General features: G+C 35.3%; 1 long non-coding RNA gene across 5 annotated transcripts in view; it reads right to left on the reverse strand.

Annotated features, from left to right (window-relative positions):
- The window catches only part of LOC134758311 (uncharacterized), a 93361-nt gene that overhangs the window by 60890 nt on the left and 13980 nt on the right, over positions 1–18491 (reverse strand). The gene's annotated exons all lie outside the window — the stretch shown is intronic.

Genomic DNA, 18491 nt, shown 5'->3' on the forward strand with positions numbered 1-18491 from the left:
TGTAATCCCAGCTACTCAGGAGGCTGAGGCAGGAGAATTGCTTGAACTCGGGAGGCAGAGGTTGCAGTGAGCTGAGATTGTGCCATTGCACTCCATCCTGGATGAAAAGAGCAAAACAAGTCCCCCACCCCCGCCTAAAAAAAGTAAATCAAGCTGATAACTGAGATGGCTACTAAGCAACTAATGGGCAGGTTAGCACATGTAGCACAGAAACACTGGGTAAGGGAATAATTCACGCTGAGAAGCAGAATGGGTGCTGGGATGGGAGGGATGGAGTGGATGGCATGAGATTTCATCACCCTACTCAGAATGATGCACAATTTAAAAGTTATGATTTGTTTATTTCTGGAAACATTTTCAGGCCATGGTTGACTGCAGAAAACTGAAACCACAGAAAGTGAAACAGAGGATAAGTCGAGACTGCTGGTTAGACTGCAGAGTGGGTGATGGAAATTGGATTTTTGAAAGTTCACCTTTGGTTGCATGCCTGGATGGAGATGATATCTAAGGCATGAAGGTCAATAAGTGGCTGTGACATTCAAGTTAGATATAATGGTGACCTAGACCTTGGTAGTGCTAACAAAGTTTGGAATAGTGAATGATTCAAGAACTTTTTACAAGATGGTATATACAAAACTTAATTACTAATTAGATGGATTGCAAGAAGGAAAGGGAGAGTTTCCGATGTTTAAAAAACTGGGTGAATGCACATGTGATTCAATTAGATCAGAAAAATGAGAAGAAACAGTTAAGAAGGAAAGATGATACGTATCCTTGGAAATGACAGGTTAGAGGTACCTGTGAATTGTGCTTATGCAGCTATTCGGAAAGGAGATAAATGTACATAAAGTTATACTGGTACTGATTTCATCATCCAGGTGCATATGAGTTGCAAGCAGTCAAATAAAGTCAACAGTGTTTTTTGTTTTTCAATCAAGTGAAATAGAAGGTTCATGGCAAGAGTGTTAAGTGTACTAAAAATAAAGCGTAATTTTTTTAAAAAAATCATAGGATATAATATGATTTGGATCTTCGTCCCCCATTCAAATCTCATGTTCAATTGTAATCCCCTGTGTTGGAGGTGGGGTCTGGTGGGAGGTGATTGAATCACGGGAGCAGATTTCTCATGAATGGTTTGGTACCACCATCTTGGTACTGTTATCACAATAGCAAATGAGTTATCACGAGATCTGGTCATTGAAAATTGTGTGGCACCTCTGCCTCCTTCACTCCTGATTTTACCATATGACATGAAAGGTCCAGTTCACCTTCTGCCATGATTGTAAGCTTCCAGAGGGCTCCCAAGAAGTGGATGCTGCTAGGCTTCCTGTACAGGCTGCAGAACCATAAGCCAATTCAACCTATTTTCTTAAAAATTGTCGAGTCTCAGGTATTTTTTTTTTTTTTTTTTTTGAGACGGAGTCTCGCTCTGTCGCCCAGGCTGGAGTGCAGTGGCGCGATCTCGGCTCACTGCAAGCTCCGCCTCCCGGGTGCATGCCATTCTCCTGCCTCAGCCTCCCGCGTAGCTGGGACTACAGGCGCCCGCCACCACGCCCGGCTAATTTTTTTTTGTATTTTTTAGTAGAGACGGGGTTTCACTGTGTTAGCCAGGATGGTCTCGATCTCCTGACCTCGTGATCCGCCCGCCTCGGCCTCCCAAAGTGCTGGGATTACAGGCGTGAGCCACAGCGCCCGGCCTCAGGTATTTTTTAATAGCAATGCAAGAACAGCCTAATATAGGATATGTGATATATTGAACAAGAAACTAAAATTGGTGATTTCAAGTAGATAGAGAAAAACGAGAACCGCTGGTGAGCATGACAATGAGTTTATGAGTTGATGTCATAAATATCTAATGATACATAATCTAATGATGGAGATACATTTTGAGAAATGAGTCATTATACAGTTTTGTTGTGTGAACATCAGAGTACATTTAAACAAACCTAGATGTTGTAGATCACTACACCTAGGCTATATAGTATAGCCTATTTCTCCTAGGCCACACACCTTCACAGCATGGTACTGCACTGAATAGTGTAGGCAATAGTAGCACAACCGTAAGTGTTTGTGTATCTAAACCTATGTAAACATAGAAATGGTTCAGTAAAAATATGTAATATGGTCTTATGGGACCATCGTAGTATATGCAGTCCATCATTGACTGAAACATAATTATGTGATGCATGACTATAGTGGAGAGGTAGATTAGGAAGGAGACTAAACCGCTCTCTGCAATTGGGATTACAATTATTTTGTTAATTTAAGAGGTGGCGAAATTCCAGCTACACTTATGTTTAAGGATCACAGCCATACATGTAGGTGGCTGTTATAAAGTGGAAGAAAAGATAATTTGACATAAAGAGATTAAAAACTAAGAGATGAAGATGTTGGGTAAATCTTACCCAACATAACGGCAGGACTTGGCAGGAAAAGAAAGACTGGAAGCCAGATACTTATGCTTTCAGCGAGCGGGGAGTGAGCAGGCACTCACAGGATGGCAGCCTGGAGAGGTATTAAGGCTGATGCAAAAAAGCAATTACATTTACATGAAGGTGAAGAAGTAATCATTTAGATTAAACATAGAGGTTACAAGGCCATCGACTACACATCACAAGACAGTTTCTAGAAGAGTCTTTTCTCAAGAAAGTCACAGAAAGCATTATCCTCAGAGAAGAGTCACGTTCCAGAGTGCATGATAGAGAAGTGGTGATAGGGAAAGTAAGAGTTTAAGTTTAAGAAAAAATACTATCTTCAGACTAAAGGGTTCAGAAGGAGGAACGGATAACCCCTCCAAAATTTCATTTTGATCAGTGAACAAGGATAACAGAGATTTGGCATATTGTATTACATTTCAAGGTTGTAAGAAGAGAAAACTTAGAACCTGTGAGTTCCCTATACTATTGGTGTCTTCAGGTAACATCAGAGAGTAATATGTGGAGAAGAAAATCCAAGAAACTATATGAAAATCTCTGAGATAGGCATCCTTTCTCTGAATTTTTTAGATTTGTGTTTATCATAAAGTCCCATGCAGTGTTGCCAGTCTCTCCTTGTCATCAGTCAATTCAGGACATAGCTACCAAGGCATTCTCCATTATTGTTTATATCTTGTCCTTAACCCACTCAAAAGCAGTCACTATCACCCCACAGACAAGATATGATAAAACTTTAAATGTCCTAACTAGGCTCCCTGTGATTCAGCCAAAGAGTTCGGCACTTGCTATGAGTTGGGGAAAACCAAAGACAGGAAAACAAAATGTCACTTGGGTCCCCTTTGAGTGTGATGGAATGGACGAGATGAATCACTTGCTTGTATAGCAGAAGTAATTACAGACATTCGTAACAATGTATAACAATGAGGTTTTCCATCATGTCATATCAACAGTTAGGTCTTCAGTTGAAAAGGGAGCAAATTATTGCATGATCATCTGCATCTTGTTGGTATGCAACAGGGGGTTAATGCTCAGACTCCCTTTCATATGTTGGGAACATCTATAGGAAAGGCAGCTGGCAGTATGGAGGACCACAGAGAAGTGCAATAAAGTTTTAGTTTCAATCCATGTGAGATTAGAGATGTCAACCAAATGCTTGCTATTAATCTATACTGCCTGATTTGCATCTTACTATACCACATGTTAGTGTTTTTCCAAATTGCCATTGAATGAATATGATAATTTGATATTTATTGAATTTCAGCAGTGAACTCGACAACATGCAGGACATAATAATGGAGAGATTTCATGGGCAGAGACCTTAAACAGTGCTGAAAAGCAAATGGGAAAGTGGGCATGAATGTTGATGCGAAACTTAATTGGAAATTATTCATTTTATTGTCCTGTAATAAACTTGAAGAGTGCACATTAAAATAAAGAACAGAAGTGGTTTGAAGAAGAATTTAAAGATTTTAAAAAATGACGTTTGTGATTCTGTTAGGAGAGACAGGCATATTTCCCTAGAAGCAACCACATGGGATCATAGGGTTGGGTGAACCTTAAAACTTGTACTTGGATACCTGCATAGTAACTCTTTTCTTCATGTGAGTTAGAAATTTCAGAAGGATGAAAGGTAAACTTCATATCGGAGTTTCCATCCAAATCAGTCTCATTATCTCTAGCAACTATAGGGTGAATAGCATGGAAATCAGATGATCTTCACCTTCCAAAAGTTGACCAAGTCACAACGATTTATGAATATATATGTTTATTCAAAATGACATTGCATACCCATATAAAGCATATGTCACTGATACTGTATCATAAGAGCATATGGTATACCCAATATTTATTTTTCTAGAAAACTGAAATGCATAACATGTCTACTGAAATAAGTGTAAGAAAAGAAAATATTGGAATGCATAAGTCATTGACACATTCCACAAACAATGCTAGGTACTTTGTTCAGCTGACAATAATCTTGTAAGTTAGATTTTATTATTCTTATATTGTAGAAGGAATAATACAACCAAAGATGTGTTACAGTACATTAGGTTCATAAAAGAGTGAGCTAAAACTTGAATCCAGTTGTACTAGCACCAAATTCATACACTTTCTACTATACTACCACTCAACTCTAAAATAAACAAATATTTAAAAGTAAAATGTTTTTTAAAAGCAGTTGGTCTAAGAAAACTAATTTGTCAATATGGGAGGTAGGAACATTGTAATATGTGTAAAATAAATGCAGAATTTCACAACCTATTCAACATGTAGGCTAGTTTATCTCTAAATACTATATATTATATTTTTACAAAACTTTATATTTAAATAGGATAGAATTATAATTACAATATTATAGCAAATGTGGGTTTTCTGTTATTACAGGCAAAATTAACTTCCTGCTAGTCCTTGAAAGGAATCTGTGTGCAAAAGACATCTTCCTGTCATCTGTAAGGTACTGATATTTTCTCCAGTGTCATTATAGTTTATAATGAATCAGGTCAGAAAATGTACTAGTCCCTTTAACTATGAGAATTGTTCTAAGATTCCCTTACTAATCACATATTCAACTTTGGCGGGGGGTGGGTGTTGGAGATAATTCATAGTCAAAAAGAATTATTAAATGACAAGTAGCTATTATTTTACAATGCCATTCTGGGAGTCTTTGGGGATTTTACATTTACATGAGTTACACTTTAAGAAGTAAGTGGCTTAGGAATATTTTTAAACTTATTAGTGATAAAGAAGGAAAACAGCTATTGACAAGTGAGGATGAGCACCCACCATATGGATTTTAACATTTTAATTATTTTGTTCTTTTTCTTTTTAAAGCAACTCTTAGTGGTAATAATTTTTCAACTAATTAAAGACCAGCTGCTACTTAGCAAGCTAGACACCCAATTAGGATGTGAAACCTGCTAAACAACCTTTACTGCCAGCCAGCTAGCTGAATCACCTCCTGTCACTGGCGTGGAATTGATTTTTTTTTGTTTTGTTAAATGCATGTTGTTGTCACACAAACTGGATCTCCAGAATGTTTTTCTTTCAGAAGGGTTGAACAATCTGACATCCCGTTCAATCTCAATTTTTGGACGAATTTGAGATCTGTAGCAAGGTCCTTCGTCTATTTTTGTAAATATAATTATGGAATGGCTGTGGAGAATTACATTTTGCAGAAAGAAAAAAAAAACCTTGAAATGCAGAAGGTAACCACCCACGTTACTTATGATTGACAGTGAGATAATGGTATCACGTAAAATGGTTTTTGTATACTCAGGAAAAAAATCAAAAATGATCATTATATTTCTATTTATGACTAAGAAGTTTGGTCTTAAATGTTCATGATTTTTTTCCCCCAAGAGTATCTTAAAAAACAGAATGAAGGTGCCAGGATAAATTAGAGAGAAATAAACTTGTAAAATACAGTCTTATTGTATGCATCATGTTTTTTTCCCCTCTGTAATAGTTAGAAATGGTTTATCTTCACAAAACAAAACCTCTCAAATTGCTGAAGGAAAACAACAATTTAGCATTGATTCTATGGAAAGTCTTTAAATGTAATATAATACTCAAACATTTCTTTGTCACTATTTTAAATAGTTGTTGCTAATGAAAATAGGTTCCGATAAATACATAAATCAAATTGAAATCCAGAGATAATTGATTATGGATAATGAATTCTCAGACACTTTGACTCACAAAGAGAATTCAGCATTCTTTCTTAGAATTGTCCAATGCCTGGCGAATTCCTGTCAGACACCTTAGAAATTGGCAGAGCTGTAGCCTGTGATTCACATATTTAGTTGTATCGAATAATCCTTAATGACCTGGAAGAACTCATGCTATTGGCAGGGATGTCAGACAGGACACAAGGATCACTGCCTTCTCCCATTGCTTGCTTTGCTGTGCTGGTTTTTTGTAGCTTCAATTCTGTGCTCTAAGGCACAGTGGGTGCTCAATAAACATTGTTGATTTGATGTCATTACATCTGCTGTGAGTGACAATGAGTCTGACAGGCCTGAATCCAAGGATCCTCTGGCAACTTTAGCAAATGGTGAGGACACCACACTGGATATCATGGGACTGGAAGTGTTAAAGCTCTCATCAGGAGATTAACTCTGCCTCTAGGAGCCTGAAGTTGATTTGGAAAAGATAGTACAAGGGCTGGCAATCAAGAACATGTTTGACTCTTTCTTGGGTGCATGGTGTACGCAGTGTTTTTGATGTGAATTATGGCTGAGCCTCCATCAGGGTGCCTCTCGGGACAGATGCTGTGGCCAGAAGGCACTTTCTTGAGCTGAGAATTTTCTGCTCAATGTTGACTACTGCTTACACTAAAATTGTTTTTGTCACGTGCGCCAGCAGGGCAAGCAACAGCAACTAGAAGTCTACTTTTCTTCTACCATTCTTCAGGTCTCTAAATGCGGCCATAGCAGTTTTCTACAAGGCAGGTCAGATCATGTCATAATTGTGCATAAACACTTTAGTTGTCTTGCTTTGCCTGTATGGTCACATTCAGGGACTTCAGCGTGGCGGACTAATCCGAGTGTGAACTGGTCCTTGAATAATTCTTTTAAATCTTTTGCAAGACGCAGATTTCCGTGGATAATGATATATCATATTTGGCATTTCTAATTTGCTAGGTGCTTTTCTCTGTACTTGACGTATGTAAACTCATTTCATTCTCAAAATAACTCTGTGAGGTAGGTACCATATATTATCATCTCTATTTAAAGATGAGTAAAAACTAAAGCACAGAGAGCAAAGGTAATTTCGAGGTCATGCAGCTGGTGGAGGTGAGATTCTAACCTAAATCCATCTAAGCCCGTGCTCCTGGCTACCATGCTTCCTCCCATAGATTCCCCTCTGATTGTAAGCCTCCCTCGGTGCCTTTGTATTTGCTGTTTCCTTTATCTTGAATGCCTTTCTTCTTCATGGCTGATTGGGCTCAGCTGTCAAGACTCAGCTAAAGGATTTATTTCATTAAGAAGCAATCTCTGACACTCAAATCAGAGTTGCCTACTCCCTCTTTTTGGCCAATACTACTACACCTAGGGAAAAAATAACCACAACAATAACTACGATTGCCACTACAGTCTTAACAGCATGATAATTATTATCATGTATCTATTACTTAATATGGCACTATTTGCCTGGTATTGTGACATACCATCTTCATCTCCACCATGGTGTGGCACATCATGACACAGAGAGGTTAAGTGACTTACCCAAAGATAAATGGATAATTAGTGACAGAGCCAAGATCTGTTTATGTCTAATGTGCAATAAATTATTTAACAATAATTCCTTGTTAGAAAATGATTAAGAATTTCAAGATGGCTTCAAAAGAGCATTAAGTGAGGGTGCCTTTTAAGCATGAATAGCTGTGTGACAGCACTGGATGCATACCTATGCAGCCAGTCCTCTTCAGGAACCAGTGGGACCACTGGGAATGCAACTAAATATTTACCCATTAAACATGTTCTCAGCTTGAGGATTGGGGTACATAAATGGGCATACTCATATTGAACTATTCTTGCATTCTCAGAATAAATGTTACTGGTTTATAGTGTATTTATTATATTTTGAATGTGGTATAGAATTTTACTCGCTAATGTTTTATTTATAATTTTACATCTATGTTCTTAGTGTTATTATTTTCAACGTATATATTAAAATTATGTATGATTCATTAAAAGAATTAGGAAGAAGATTTCCTTTTTGGCATGGAGGAAAATGTAGCGTTATAATTATGATTATCTAGTCTCTACAATGCGGTAAGAACTCCTCTATAAAAGGAACTAAATATGGTGCTATTTCAAGTAGAGTTCCTTTTTAAAATCTTCTTAATTTCTTTATGGAAATAGCTTGATTTAAAAATTCTCTCTCTCTTCTAGTAAAATTTGATTATTTTTATTTTTACTGGTTATTTTTCCTTCATCTAGGCTTTCACATATATTTGTATGGACTTATACAAAGTAATCTTTCTTGATTTTTCTAATTTTTTTGTTTCAGTGGTTATTTTCCTATTTGATTTGTAAATTTGTACTTTTTCATTTTCTTTCTTTACTAAATTAGCTAATGTTTGTCTTCTGTTTTTTTCCTGAAAGAATCAGTCTATTGATTTATTAATTATGTTTTTTCCTGTTTTCCCTTTCACTAATCCTGTACTTACACTTTTTTCTTAAATCCTTGTATTTACTTGCTTTATTTTTCTCTTACTAATTTTTAAATTTGGACTTGTTTTGTGTTTTATTTTATCTCCTTGGTTATTTTTATTTTTTTGGAAATTTTACTATTTTTATTTACAAATTTTATTTCTGTTTCATCTTTTCCCCTACATTTGTATAACAGAGATTTTTCCTCACAGATGAAAGGGCCATTTTTTTCTTATGGTTAATTCCAGTTTTGTTATACTGTGATTGAAGAATGTTGTTACCATTATTTCTACTTTAAGGAAATTAATGAGGTATTATTTCATACTGAATATATAATCAATTTTTGTGAAGAGAAACTAGTGCTTGAGAGGAAGCTGTATTCTGTATTATATGCATGTAAAATTTGTATGTAAACATACACCAACACAAACATCACAATAAAATCTACCTTATTGATTCTGTTACTTATATCTTCTATATCTTTATTTATTCTTTGTTAGCCTATCTTGGACTAAGCATAGTGTGGTGAAGGCCAAAATATTTGATTATGTGTTTCTACTTATTTCTCCTTATACCTTATATGTCTTCTGCTCTATGTATAAACTGCTGTATTTGCTGCACTAATACTCATAACTATATCATCATCGTACATTTTGGCCTATAATATTTTAAGGTGTTTGTCACTGTAAATTTTAGTACTTTTTAACTGGATTCCACCTCAACTTGCATTAAGATTAAAACACCTGTTTCCAATTGGTTTCATTTTGTTATACATTTGTCTCATATTCATTTGTCCACCCCCGTGGTTTTAGTCTTATTGAATATCTTTATTTTTAGTCTATCTTTACCTAAAACATAGAATTATATTTTTGTTGGAAGGCAATGTAAAATGTTATTTCTTTTAATACACAAGTTATGTTGATTTCTACTTATGAATATGGTTAATATGTTTGTTCTTAACTGGGTATAATATTTTATATATTCTTTTCCCTCTCTGCATGTGTTCTATTTTCTTCTTTTCTATTTTTCTTTTTTGTTATTTGTAAAGATTTCAGTTTTTATTCTAGAGGGTACCTTTTTGACAATACCTTTAATAATGTCTTTGGTCCACTTTTCCCTTAATTAGGTCTCCTCTCTTTGACTTAGCAGTTTACAATCTACTCACTGACTACCCCTATCATTTATGTAACCATTGCTGAGTGTATTCTCATTTCTTCATTATCTTCCTGTTTTCCTTTTTGTAGCATTATTACTTTTTAATGTCAGAACAGATAATAATTACATTCTATTCTTCCACCCTTGTCTCCATTATAAATATGATTAAATATATTCAATGGTAATCTTAATTTTTTTTGCCAAAATTTTACTAGTCAACTCTTAGTTGGATGATATTCAACCTTTTGTAAATTACTCAGAAGGGCTTTTGGATACAGTATTCTCGAGTTCTGACATGTTTAAATTTGTGTCTCTATAACCATTATACTTGAAAGACAGCTTGGCTGGAAATAAGATTCTTGGCTCACACTTTTCTTTCCTCAAGTTTCTTTGAAGCTGCTGTTTAATGTTATCTTTATTTCTATATAACTATAAAAATTTTGAGTTCAAAGTTATTTTTCTTTGTAAGTGACTTATTTTTTGTTTTGTATTTTATTGGTGTCCTAGGGGAATTTGTTATCTCCAAAGTTAAATATTTTTAATGTCTTCAAGACAGCAATTCTGAGTTAATGTTTCCATGTGCACCACGTATCCTTTTTATATATAATTATAGACCTTTTATTTCCCTATGGTTTTCCTGGAGAATATTTTTAACTATTAATTCTGTTGGATTGTTTTGTTTTTCTTCTTCATGTAATTCACCTTGAAACGTAGATCTGTTTTCCTAACTGCATTAAAAATCATCATTCTCTCTGACCCTTTTGAGCTACTTTTAAGGTTTTGTTTTGTTTTCTTTTATTCTCATAAGCATATTTATACATTGCCTCATATCTTTTCATTGTATTTTTAATTGAATCTATTCTACTTTTATCAGCTTCTAATTTAGTCTTAATTGCTATGACTACTTTGTCTTTACCTTCAATTCTTTCTTATGATCAGTCAACTCTTGTTTGACATTGTCTAGGTTTTTTTTTTTTTTTTGGTACTATTCCATTATAACTATTTAAATTTCTGGCTGGGTGTGTTGGTTCACTCCTGTAATCCCAGCACTTTGGGAGGCCTAGTCGGGTGGATCACAAGGTCAAAAGATCAAGACCATCCTGGCCAACATGGTGAAACCCTGTCTCTACTAAAAATACAAAAATTAGCTGGGCATGGTGGCACACGCCTGTAGTCCCAGCTACTCGGGAGGCTGAGGCAGGAGAACCCCTTGAACCTGGGAGGTGGAGGTTGCATTGAGCCAAGATCGTGCCATTGCACTCCAGTGTGGAGACAGAGCAAGACTCGTCTCAAAGAAAAAATAAATTTCTGATTCATGATGTTTTCATCTGCATGACGATTGATTCTGAAGAAAAATTTTCACCAGAAATAATTTATTCTCGTTTCATAAATTATTTATATTATTTCCCTTCTATGGGTATAATCCATCATTTTCAGTTCATTTGATAATATCTTGTTGTCCTTGTATACAACCATTCCCCATTAAATACATTATGATAGATAAATAAAACTGTACTCCATTGTAGCAATCGAATGCCTTCTTATACTAAGAAGCTTAGTCACTGAATTCACTCACTCCTCTTTTACTGAACTGGGAAAATAGGGTATTTCTTTTGTTGTGTTGTGTTTTGTTTTTCTTTTGAAGGAAATAAGTATTTATATTTCAAAATACTGACAACATTACAAAGTTAGTTAACATAACAAATACCTATACCATGCCTCTTAACCAGAAAGCTAAATTGGATCTCATATGTGGTAAATAGAAAGGAATCAGACATACGTTAAAGAAAAATGTTTCTTTAGTTTGTCTTCATGATAGGATTTAAAATCTTTTTTTTTTTCTTTTTTGAGATGGAGTCTTGCTCTGTCGCCCAGGCTGGAGTGCAATGGCATGATCTTGGCTCACTGCAACCTCTGCCTTCCAGGTTCAAGTGATTCTCCTGCCTCAGCCCCCCAAGTAGCTGGGATTACAGGCGCCCGCCACTACACCCAGCTAATTTTTGTATTTTTAGTAGAAACAGGGTTTCGCCAGGTTGGACAGGCTGGTCTTGAACTCCTGACCTCAGGTGATCCACCCACCTCGGCCTCCCAAAGTGCTGGGATTACAGACATGAGCCACCATGCCAGGCCAAGTTTCTCAACTGCTAATTCATATTTTTTATTAAAAGCTGTTAAAGAAAAATTATTCTGATATTTGCTAAAACAGCAAGAAAGATTTTATGCATTATTAAAATAGTGAAGAAAGACTGAACTTAACTTCCAATATGACAAAATGTGAGTATTTATGTTATCAGAATAAAGGAATCAGTGGAAGAATACTCACTAATAGGAAACATCAAGGCTAGGGGATAGTTACTAAATTGGCCTAACAGCATTCACAGGTCAAGAACATAGACACCAAAGGTAGGAGGTAAAGAAATTGATCAGATGTCAAGGGTAAGAGATTCTCGCTAAAGACAGGCCAAGGTCAAGGCCTAGTCAAGGAAAGGGCTCAGAGGAGCCTAACTAATGTTTTGTCAATGAGTGAGTGTTTGTCAAAGCCATCCAAAACTTAGTTTCTACTCTTTAAAATAAATTCACTTTTTTGTTATTCACAGTAGGTGATCATACTTAAATTGAGTACAGAAACTAAATGCTATAGGTAAATGAAATCTTAATGAATACAAACTACAAGCAAGAACAGAAGAGAGTTAATATAATTTACTCCTCTGAAGAGATTAAATAGTATAATGAAGCATTTATTAACTGTTCAATTTAAGATTATAAAATTATAACATTAGCATCATTATGACATTTTCTTACCTTATGACAGATTTTATTTTATTTTATTTTTTAACTTTTATTTTAAGTTTAGAGGTATATGTTCAGGTATGTTATATAGGTAAACTCCTGACACAAGGGTTTGTTGTACAGATTATTTTATCATCCAGGTACCAAACCTAGTACCCAATAGTTATGTTTTCTGATCCTTGCCCTCCTCTTACCCTCCACACTCAAGTAGGCCCCAGTGTCTGTTGTTCCCCTCGTTGTGTCCATGAGGTCTTAACATTTAGCTCCCACTTATACTTGAGAACATGCAATATTTGCCTTTCTGTTCCTGCGTTAGTTGGATAAGGATACTGACGTCCAGCTCCATCCATATTCCTGTAAAAGACCTGATCTCATTTTTTGTGGCTGCATAGTATTCCACACTGTATATGCACATTTCCTTTATCCAGTCTGTCATTGATGGGCATAGAGATTGATTCTATATCTTTGCTGTTGTGAATAGTGTTTCCATAAACATATATGCTCATGTGTCTTAATGGTAGAATGATTTATATTACTTTGGGTATATACCCAGTAATGGGATTGCTGGGTCAAATGGTAATTTTGTTTTTAGCTCTTTGAGGAATTGCCACTCTGCTATCAATAATGGTTAAACCACTTTACACACCAACCAACAGTATATAAGCATTCCCTACTATTTGACTTTTTATTACTAATAGCCATTCTGACTGGTGTGAGATGGTATCTCATGTGGTTTTGATTTGCATTTCTCTAATGATCAGTGATGTTGAGCTTTTTTTCATATGCTTGTTGACAAGTATGTCTCCTTTTCTGAAGTGTCTGTTCATGTCCTTTGCCAACTTTTTAATGGGGTCGTTTTTATTTTCTTGTAAATTTGATTAAGCCCCTTATAGATGCTGTATATTAGACCTTTATCAGATGCACAGCTTGCAAATATTTTCTCCAATTCTGTAGACCCTCTGTTTACTATATTGATTGTTTCTTTTGCTGTGCAGAAGCTCTTAAGTTTAATTACATCCCATTTTTAATTATTTGCTTTTTTGTGATTGCTTTTGACATCTTTATCATGAAATCTTTGCCCATTCCGACATCTATAATGGTATTACCTAGGATGTCTTCAAGGACTCTTATAGTTTGGGGTTTTACATTTAAGCCTTTTAGCCATCTTGAGTTGATTTTCGTATACAGTGTAAGGAATGGGTCCAGTTTCAATCTTCTGCATATGGCTAGCCATTTTTCTCAGCACCATTTATTGAACAGGGACTCCTTTTCCCAATGCTTGTTTTTTTCAGCTTCATTGAAAATCAGATGGTTGCAGGTGTTCAGCCTATTTCTGGGTTCTCTATTCTGTTCCATTGGTCTATGTATCTGTTTTTGTACTAGTAGCATGCTGTTTTGGTCACTGTAGCTATGTAGTATAGTTTGAACTTGGGTAACATGATACCTTCAGATTTGTTATGTATGCTTACTATTGCCTTCACTATTCGGCTCTTTTTGGTTCCATACAAATTTTAAAATAGGCGTTTCTAGTTCTGTGAAGAATGTCATTGGTAGTAATAGGAATAGCATTGAATCATAAATTTCTTTGGACAGTATGGTCATTTAAATGATATTGATTCTTCCTATAACTGAGCATGAAATATTTTCCATATGTTTGTGTCTTCTCTGATTCCTTTAAGCAGGGTTTTGGAATTCTCATTGCAGAGATCTCCCACTTCCTTGGTTACAAGTATTCTTAGGTATCTTATTATTTTTGTGGATATTGTGAATGGGATTGCCTTCCTGATTTGGCTCTCAGCTTGGCTGTTGTTGGTGTATAGGAATGCTAGTGATTTTTGTATATTGATTTTGTATCCTGAAACTTTACTGAAGTTGTTTATCAGATCTAGAATCTTTTGGGCGGGACTATGAGATTTTTCTATGTATAAAATCATATTTCCTGCAAACAAAGATCTTTAGACTTCTCTCTCTTATTTGCTGGATATGGCTAGCATATCCAGCACTATGTTGAATAGGAGTGGTGTTTGGTTCTCAATGAGAACGCTTGCAGCTTTTGCCTGTTCAGTATGATGTTGGCTGTGCATGTGTCATAGATTACTCTTTGTATTTTGAGGTATGTTCTTTCAATGCCTAGTTGAGGATTTTTAACATGAAAGGATGTTGAATGTTATCGAAAACCTTTTCTGCACCTATTGGGATAAGTATGAGGTTTTTGTCTTTAGTCCTTTTTGAGTGATGAATCACATTTATTGATTTGCATATGTTGAACCAACCTTGCATCCCAAGGTTGCCTATTCAATTGTGGTAAATTAGCATTTTGATGTGCTTTTGGATTGGTTTGCAAGTATTTTGTTGAGGACTTTGTCATCAAAGTTCATCAAGGATATTGGCCTGAAGGTTTTTGGTGGTGGTGTGTCTCTGCCAGGTTTTGGTATCAGGATGATGCTGGCCTCATAGAATGAGCTGGGGAGGAGTTTCTCTTCTTTTTTTTATAATAGTTTCCGTAGGCATGGTACCCACTCTTTTTTGTACATCTTGTATAATTCTTCTGTGAATCTATCAGTCCTGGTCTCTTTTGGTGGGTAGGCTATTTATTACTGATCCAGTTTCAGAGCTTGTTATCAGTCTGTTCAGGAAGTCCATTTCTTCCTGTTTCAGTCTTGGGAGGGTGTATGTGTCCAGGAACTTATCCATCTATTCTAGGTTATTGTGGACCATTTCTTCTCATTGGTGTAAGTTGCACCATTGTGTGAATATATTTATAAATTCTACTATTGATGGTTAATTGTATATCTTCTGTTTTAGCCATTGTGAAAAGTGATGCTATGAAGGTTCTAGGATATGTTTTCACATGAGCAATAATGTATTTTTTGGATATATGCCTAGTAATAAAATTAAGTCAATTTTCCAAAGTGTATGTGCCTATTTACATCTCCACCAGAGTCTATGAGATTTCTGGTTGCTCCAAATCCTTACCAAAACTTGATATTTTCAGTGTTTTCCATGGCATATATAAGGAATCCAACTTATCAATTTGTTCATCAATACATTTTTTAAATTTTTGTTTAAGAAATATTTTATTCACTTCAAGATGTCAAAGATGTTCTATATTTTCTCTTATTGTATTACATTTTATATTTAGATTTGAATCTGCTGAATTTTGGCAGAAGGAATATGATGCAAGGTAGTTGTCAAAACTTTTTTCCATATGTCTGTCCATCTAAAATAGGAACAATTATTGAAAATACAATTATTTCTCAACTGTTATACAGTATTAACTTTGTGAAAAATCAGATGATGATTTTGCAGAGTCTGTTTCTGAAATCTCTGTGACATTGGTTTGTTATTTTTTTCATGCTGCAACGTCATACTATCTTAGATACTATAGTTTTAAAATAGGTCTTGCTGTCTTGCAAAGCAAGTCCATTTTTGTTTGCTTCTCCTTAAAATTACACTGAATACTTTTTCTGCCTTTTATGTTTCCATAGAAATGGTAGAATCAGGTTGTCAATACACACCACACACACACAAATACACATGCAGACTCACACACAAATATTTTCCCTACAGGTATTGATATTTAGATTGGGATCCAAATGGTTCTATAGATTATTTGAGGAGAACCGGCATGTTTACTAGTTTAAATCTTCTAATCCATGGACATGGCATATAATTTAAATTTTCATTAACTTGGCTCAATAACATTTATTGTTTTTGCTGTCTTGCAATATTTTCTATAGGTTTATTGCTTTACTTGATGTGTGTTAGTTTTTGATGTTGTTTTGATGTTGTTGTGGTAGCTTGCTTGAATTTATTATATTCTTCAAAATAAAAGGAAATATTCTTAGTCAATGATGAGATACTTGATGAATCAATGATAATGATTAATATAATTAAGTTAAAATGAAGATAAAAAGTGTCACCTTAGGAATAAAATAAATTATCTATATACCACAGTAAGTATTTCATAGCTTAGAATTACGTCCTTCAGTTATATTTTTAAATACGCAAAATTATTAAGTATGGAATCATACAAGATAAAATTTTAAAGTGATTAAAATATCTACTCCAAGCATCTTTTCCACAATATCTCTAAGTTTCTGTTATATAGCTTTTGCTAGTATAGCTACAAAACCAGAAAATTTATTTTCTCATGCGACAGATCCTTTCATCATTGAGAAGCTCTACCTATTAAATACTTACATTTTATATACTCTTTGTAATGATCTAAAAACTGTCTTCATATAAGTTTCACCCTTTGGTTCTTATGTAATCTAATATCAATATACAGCCAGTTTACATCTTCTTTCATGTGATAACCCATTGGATTATAAAGGTAGTTTTCATGTTCTTATTCTTCCCCTCTTCTTTTCTCTGGGCTAAGTGTCTTCCCTAATTCTTCATACAGCATGGTTTCTAGTCTTTTCACCTCATGGGTCTCTGTTCTCTGAAAGCACTTCAAGACCTCCATACACTCTTCACACCCTTTAGTATGGTGCCTGTTATTTCCGAAAAAGAAAAGTAGCCTAGGAATATCTCCTCACTTTGAAGTAGGTTCTCTACTTCTCTACCAACGCACTGACATGGTGGCGTCATCATAGAAGCTGCCTGGCAGGCAGTCAGCAGCCTTGTAAATATCTATTTACTTTATTCATTTCACCACTGTCATTCCTCAACTTTGCCTGCCTTGTGACTGGACTTTGGCAGGACCTGTACTTTGGGGATGTGATGACATTAACTAAGCCTGAAAGAGGAGATTAGCCATGCATGTACTCCCCCTAGTCTTCTTTCCCTGAAGAAAAAGTCTGTCTTTCAAAATAAAATTATAATCATAAAATTGATTGGTAAGCATAGAATGGGGGCAAGGGGAATGAGTTCAGCATTTCAATATTAAATTGCATCAATCAAAATTGATAAACAATTTTCTCTATCAAAATTGATAAACAATTTTGTCTATCAAAATTGTTTTGATAGACAGATTCATCCCCCATCAGAATAGTAACATACCTGCACTAAAACTAAGCAGGTTGGATTTTGTGTACTTATACTGTTTCCCTAGAACAGGACTGGAGGGAGGGGCTGGTATCATTGGTTGCCTCGTGGACTGTTTTTGGTTTTCTGTATTCTGTTCTGTGCTAATCAATCCCTCATTCAAAAAAAATCTTTTTAAAATTCACCAATATTTTATTTTACATTGCTCTGGATTTAAAACCAATAATCTCTTCAAGGTGATTGTGAATCTCTCATTTGCAGTGGATTTTATGATTTAACTCTTAGAGCATAATCTTATTTCTCTGGTTTCCAAATTCTTAGAGAGCTTCTCACTACTACTGAATTTATAAGATCAAATAACTAGTCAATGAAAAAGATTATCCAATATGACTGCATTCGGAAGCTAGATCCTTTCTGTGCTTTTTGTGTCTTCTCCTTTGGCCACCATTTAGCAGGAGACATCCTGGGTTCTGCAGAGTCTAACCATAGGAGTCAAGTGAATAACATTAGGCCTTTGGATGGCCTGGCATACCTTAGACAACCACTAATACCTTAGATTGGCCCATCTCGGCCTACACAGCTTTATCGTGAGGGCAAGAGGTCTCATCTGCCCAACCTCCCATTTGCTTCCACAGCTTTGTTGTGAAGAGTGAAGATATGCATTTATGCCAAATATTTTTTCTAAGGTATATCCAATTTTAGATAAAAGTACTACTTGTCTCAAAAGACTATAAAGGATCAGGGAATAATGGAGGTCAGAGAAGCAGTTAAAAAGCCTCATGTGTTTCATAAATATCCAAAGAGAAATTCCTTGGAATATATTTTCCTCAGTGTAAAGTAGCATCTATATTTCTGGAGTTACTTCAGAATCTCAAAAGACCCTGACAATATGTCTTGGCCTTATATATTGGCTAAAATGTAACTTCCGTGACTCAGGAAACAGTTATTTATATTTTACTGT

This window comes from Gorilla gorilla, chromosome 3 (genome assembly GCF_029281585.2).
Source record: "Gorilla gorilla gorilla isolate KB3781 chromosome 3, NHGRI_mGorGor1-v2.1_pri, whole genome shotgun sequence".
Lineage (NCBI taxonomy): Eukaryota > Metazoa > Chordata > Mammalia > Primates > Hominidae > Gorilla > Gorilla gorilla.